This window comes from Erinaceus europaeus, chromosome 13 (assembly GCF_950295315.1).
Source record: "Erinaceus europaeus chromosome 13, mEriEur2.1, whole genome shotgun sequence".
Classification (NCBI taxonomy): domain Eukaryota; kingdom Metazoa; phylum Chordata; class Mammalia; order Eulipotyphla; family Erinaceidae; genus Erinaceus; species Erinaceus europaeus.
The window spans coordinates 97,655,837-97,661,778 of NC_080174.1; the positions used below are offsets into that span (position 1 = coordinate 97,655,837).

At 49.0% G+C, this 5,942-nt stretch overlaps 1 long non-coding RNA gene across 1 annotated transcript; it reads left to right on the forward strand.

The window, feature by feature from the left end:
• Nucleotides 1–4,391: 4,391 nt before the first annotated feature.
• Nucleotides 4,392–5,340, forward strand: LOC132542453 (uncharacterized). Its single transcript, XR_009553465.1, has 2 exons — nucleotides 4,392–4,474; nucleotides 5,083–5,340. It is a non-coding gene; the product is annotated as an uncharacterized LOC132542453 (long non-coding RNA).
• Nucleotides 5,341–5,942: the final 602 nt, after the last annotated feature.

Genomic DNA, 5,942 nt, shown 5'->3' on the forward strand with positions numbered 1-5,942 from the left:
AGTCATCATGTTGCTATGCAGATGCAACTGTGATGCTGTCCCGACTTCCCTGGGCAGACGACCTCACCAATGTGTCCCAAAGTCTCAGCTCCCCTGAGCCGTACCCCACTTGGGAAAGACAGAAACAGGCTGGGGGTGTGGATCCACCTGCCAACACCCATGTCCAGTGGAGAAGCAATTACAGGAGACAAATCTTCCACCTTCTGCACTCCATAAAGTCCATGCACTCTTTGGTCCATACTCTCAGAGGGATAAAGAATAGCAAAGCTTCCAACGAAGAACTCTGGTGGTGGGAACTGTGTTTGCCCATTACAGTTGCAAGGCATTTCACTCAGTGAACCGACTCAGATCTGGCTACAACATTCCTTTTTGAATTTTTTAATATTTAATTATTTATTAACTTTTTGTTGGCCTTCTTTATTGTTGTAGTTATTGTTGTTATTGATGTTGTCGATGTTGGATAGGACAGAGAGAAATGGAGAGGAGGGGAAGACGGACAGGAGGAATGATAGACACCTGCAGACCTGCTTCACTGCTTGTGAAGAAACCCCTGCAGGTGAGGATACGGAGACAGAGAGGGAGAGAAAGACAGACACCTGCAGACATGTTTCACAAGTGAAGCGCCTCCACTGCAGGTTAGGAGCCATGAACTCAACCTGGGATCCTAATGCTGTCCTTGCACTTTGCACCACCTGCGCTGATCCTGCTGTACTACCACCCGATTCAATTCCTCTTGCATTATTTAAAAATACTCTTTTTTCAACCCACAACGACCCTGCATCCATACTCCCAGAGACATAGGCTATCAGGGGAGAGGGTGGGATGTGGAGATCAGGATATGGGAATTCTGTGGGATCATACGCCTCTTATTCTATGGTATTGTTAATGTCTTCTTAAATAAAAAAAATATTCTTTTAACTTTATTAGTGGACACAGACAGGGAGAAATTGAAGATAGAGGAGCTAGAGAGTGAGAGAGACAGAGACACCTGCAGCTCTGCTTTACCCCTTATGAAGCTTTACCCCTGCAGGGGCTTGAACCTAGATCCTTGTACAATGTAGCCCGGATAGCCTGAGGGTGCTTCTTCCCGAGCAAGTGCTCTCTGGGTTGGAGAGAACTCAACTGGAGCCAACCTAGGCTGCTGCTTGGGAGAGGGATGAGGAACTTGGCTAGTCATTTTTTAGTCTATGATCACGACAGTTTCCAAAGCTGTGCAAAGCCCCCACATGTAGTACTAGTATTAAACAAGAGTAAAATGTCTTACAAATATTTCTAATTCTTTCTGCCTGTTTTCAATGCAGCTTGTAAAAATTCATAGAACATTGAACAGAAGGGTGGGAGTAGATAGCACAATGGTTATGCAAAGCGACTCTAATGCCTGAGGCTCTGAAGTCCCAGGTGCAATCCCTACACCACCATAAGCCAGAGCTGAGCAGTGCTCTGCTTAAAAAAAGGGGGGGCAGTCAGACAGTAGTTCAGGGGGTTAAGCCGCACCGCAGCAGGTGAGGCGACCGCAGAGTCGCTGCACAGGATCCTGCAGCGGGACCAGCTCCAGCAGGCCAGTCCCGCCCGGCCGCAGACACGCAGCTGGCGGCCACCTGCAGCCGCACAACCGCGCAGGCGCCGCGCGCACTCGGGAACCGCAGCCCCGCGCCTGCGCAGACGCGCCGGTCCGCCCGCGGCCAAGGCCAGAGGCCGCCGCGCTCAGCACCGCTCCCCGCCGGGGTCCGCGCCCCCGGTCGCCCGCCGGAGCCCGGCCGGAGCCTGCTCGGGACATCCTGCGCCCGCCCCAGCGGCTCACGCCGCGCCCCCGCGGGCCCCGCACCTCGTCGCAGCTCCGCGGACCCCAAAGCGGGGCGAGGGGAAGCGGGACCCAGACCAGCAGGGAGGCGGCGCAGAATGGCCAGAGGCGAGGCTGGCGCACCTCCCCGACACACGCAGAGCCCCCGGGCTTTAAGGCCGGTCACGCCGAGGCCTCGCCCGGCTCCCGCCGCCACCCGACACCCACCAGCTGCCATTGACGTGACTCCGTTGTTAAGCCAGCTGTGAATGGCCGACTGGCAGCTATAGCAAGGGAAAGCTGCCGCGCAGCCTCGCGTGTGCAGGACCCCACTGGCGCCGCTTGGCCTGACGGGAGCTGTAGTCCGCATCCTCGCCATCAGCCAGGAGAAGAGCCGTGCGAACTACAAGTCCCACCAGCCCGTGCGGCTGGCCTAAGCTGACGCTCCCGGAAACAGATGTCTCCGCCCTGGAGCCCAGTGCTGCCTCTCTAGCCTGGTGGTTCAGGGTCGGCTTCTTGTGGTTTTTAAGGAGACTGAAGTTCTAGATAATGAATTAGTGAGATGCTCTACCCCATGGTGACTTAGTGAGAACAATCTAAGCTGTTTTCTCTTTTATTGATTTGATTTGTATTTATTTTAGACCAAGAAATAGAATTGAGAGTAGGGGCCAGGTGCCGGTGCACTTGGCTGAGCGCACGTTACAGGCATGAGACTGAAATTATCTTCACTTGTTTATTGAACAGAGACAGGCAAAAATCAAGAGGGGTGGGGACCTGCAGAGCGAAAGAGGCAGAGACACCTGCAGCCCTGCTTCTCCACTTGCAAAGCTTTCTCCCTGCAGGTGGGGCCCGGGAGCTCGACCCTGTGTGCTTGCGCTGTGACCTGTGCGCTCAGCTAGGGGCACCACCACACAGCACCGCTTTTTTTTTTTTTTTCTAACCAGAGCACTGATCATCTCTAATTAAGCTGGGGCAAAGGATTAAACCTGAGATTTGAAGACTAAGTCACTAGAGTTTCTTTGCATAAATAACCATTATGGTCTCTTCCCTGCCCATTGTATTTATTTATTTATACATTTCTTTTTTTAATTTAAGAATGGAGACATTAACAAAATCATAGGATGATGAGGTACAACTCCACACACTTCCCGACACCCGATCTCCATATCCCATCCCCTCCCCAGTAGCTTTCCCATTCTCTATCCCTCTGGGAGTATGGACCCATGGTCGCTGTAGGTTGCAGAAGGTGGAAGGTCTGGCTTGAGTAATTGCTTCCCTGCTGAACATGGGCGTTGACAGGTGGATCCATACTCCCAGTCTGCCTCTCTCTTTCCCTAGTAGGGTGGGTCTCTGGGGAAGCAGAGCTCCAGGACACATTGGTGGTGTTGTCAGTCCAGGGAAGCCTGGCCGACATCCTGATGGCATCTGGAACCTGTTGGCTAAAAAGAAAATTAACATACAAAGCCAAACAAATTGTTGAAGAATCATGGACCCAAAGGATGGAATAGTGGAGATGAAGAGTTTGGAGGTACTCACTGCAAACTCTAGTGTACTACTGCTTTCAAGTATATATTTGCCCTAGTTTTCTTTCTTTTTTTTTTCCTCCAGGGTTATTACTGGGCTCAGTGACTGCACCATGAATCCACCGCTCCTGGAGGCCATTTTCCCCCTTTTTGTTGCCCTAGTTGTTGCAGCCTCCTTGTGGTTATGATTGCCATTGTTGATGTTGCTTTGTTGTTGGATAGGACAGAGAGAAATGGAGAGAGGAGGGGAAGACAGAGAGGGGGAGAGAAAGATAGACACCTACAGACCTGCTTCACCGCCTGTGAAGTGACTCCCCTGCAGGTGGGGAGCCGGGGGCTCGAACCGGGATCCTTACGCTGGTCCCTGCGCTTTGCACCACGTGCACTTAACCCACTGCACCACTGCCCGACCCCCATATTTGCCCTAGTTTATGGATACGTGTGAACATATGCTCTATCTCCTGGAACCTGGTCTACATCTAGGTTTTGGGACTTTGTTAGGAAGTGAGCCACCTGGGATGGGGTTATAGAATACTATGAAAGGAAAGGTCTCACCGTGTAATGAAGCTGAAGGGTTGTCATTCCACACCTGAAGTCTCTGGACACAATCTGAACTGAAGCATGTTGAGGTGGCACTCGTTGTGTTGATTATGTTAAGATCGGTGGATGCAATATTATTTGATAAGAATTTGGAGAAGCATGTGGGAAAGTGGGCCTTACCCTAGGGTCCCAGGACTGGGGGAAGTTTAGGCTCTATAGTGGAAAAGTAAGGTGCCAGTTGTCTTAGGGTTCAAGAAGTCAATGGATACTTATTGTTATCATCACATTATTTGGTAATTGGGTTAACTTTGAAAAGTCCCTTTGTTAGACATACAATCAATTTTCCCCCTCTCATATTAATTAAATACTGATTTATATGACTACAATTTAATCGGAGTGTACATAAATACCATTCCTACCACCAAAAGATTGTGTCCCATCCCACCCACCCAACCCACCCCCAGCCCAGGAAGCCATATGTCCACCCTCCCCCTCACCACATGGTTTTTACTTTGGTGCCCGATATTTATAAATTTCTTTGTCTAACTAGAACACTGCTCAACTTTGGCTTCTGGTCATACAGGGGATTGAACCTGGCACTTTGGAGCCTCAGGCATGAGAGTCTCTTAGAGTAACCATTATGCTATCTGTCTACACACACACACACACACACACACACACACACACACAGAGTAATGGCTGTCTTGTTAAATGCAAGGCTGGTGCATGGAAGTAACACATTTGTTAGAGAAAAAATGTTTTAACCCTGAGACATCACGGTTTGAGGGGCAATTATTGACACCATGGAAATGAAAGCCAATAAGTGCTCAGCCCTGGGGCCTGGATAAGAAGATGCCACTTGTTCTTGGGGAGCTGACTATGCTGGAATGCAGCAGAGGACAGTCTGTGAAATGCATCCACAGAAAAGAGCCTTGTCCAATTGCTGCAGAGTGAGAGGAATGCCAATCCGGCCAACTGTAACATTAGTTACACAGGGAAGCACTGGAAGAGAGGGTTCAGGGAAGGGGACAGCAGAATACACAAGACCACTGAGCTCCTGGGAAGACTGTAAACAGAACCACAGGAAAGTCTGTGCAGACTAATGGACCACTTAAGCAAAAACAGAAAACTTTCTCTGCCCAAAGTTAGCACAAAAGACTGTTAAAGCAAAGAGCACTGCTCCTGTGTCAGACAAAAGCTATCCAGAATTAGAGAAGTTCTTTCCCTTTAATCCTCCAGATTTTGAGAGCTTTTCACCTGCTTGAAGAACATCAGATTGTATACTTGCCCTTGAGTGGAGTGCCCCTCATGATTCTTGAGAAGGACAAGGAAGTTGACAGGCTGCTGAACCTGGGTCTCCCTTCCCCCGTGAAGATGTTCACCCCACTGTGGGAATCTGATAGATTCCAGTGTCCTTCAATCATTCTGTCAACCCTGGATGTTGAATTGCCACCTATTTGCTATGACTGAACTATTTAAACTTGACACTTTGTGGTTTGTGTGTGTCTAACTTTGTATTAATAAAGCAGTTCTTTAACAGAAAGAAGAAAAAGAAAGAGAGACAGGCTGGGAATATGGATCGACCTGTCAATGCCCACGTTGAGCAGGGAAGCAATTACAGAACCACACCTTAAACCTTTGCTCCCCATAATGTCCATGGGTCTATACTCCCAGAGGGATAAATACGAAAGCTATCAGGAGTGGGGATGAGACCTGGAATCCTGGTGGTGGGAATTGTGTGGAGTCATCTTATACTATGGTTTTTGTCATTGCCTCCTTTCTTAAAAATATTTATTCCTTTTTGTTGCCCTTGTTATATTTTACTTCCTATGACAGAGAGAAATTGAGAAGGATGTAGATTATTGGATAACAGTTCTTTTTGGCCTTCACTTTTTTTTCTGTCACCAGGGTTATTTCTCCCCCCCTTTTGTTGAAGCCTTGTTGTGGTTATTATTGTTATTGTTGATGTCACCTGTTGTTTGATAGAACAGAGAGAAATGGAGAGAGAAGGGTAATAAAGACAGGGTAGACAATGATAGACAACTGTAGACCTACTTCACCACCTGTGAAGTGACTCCCCTGCAGGTGGGGATCCAGTG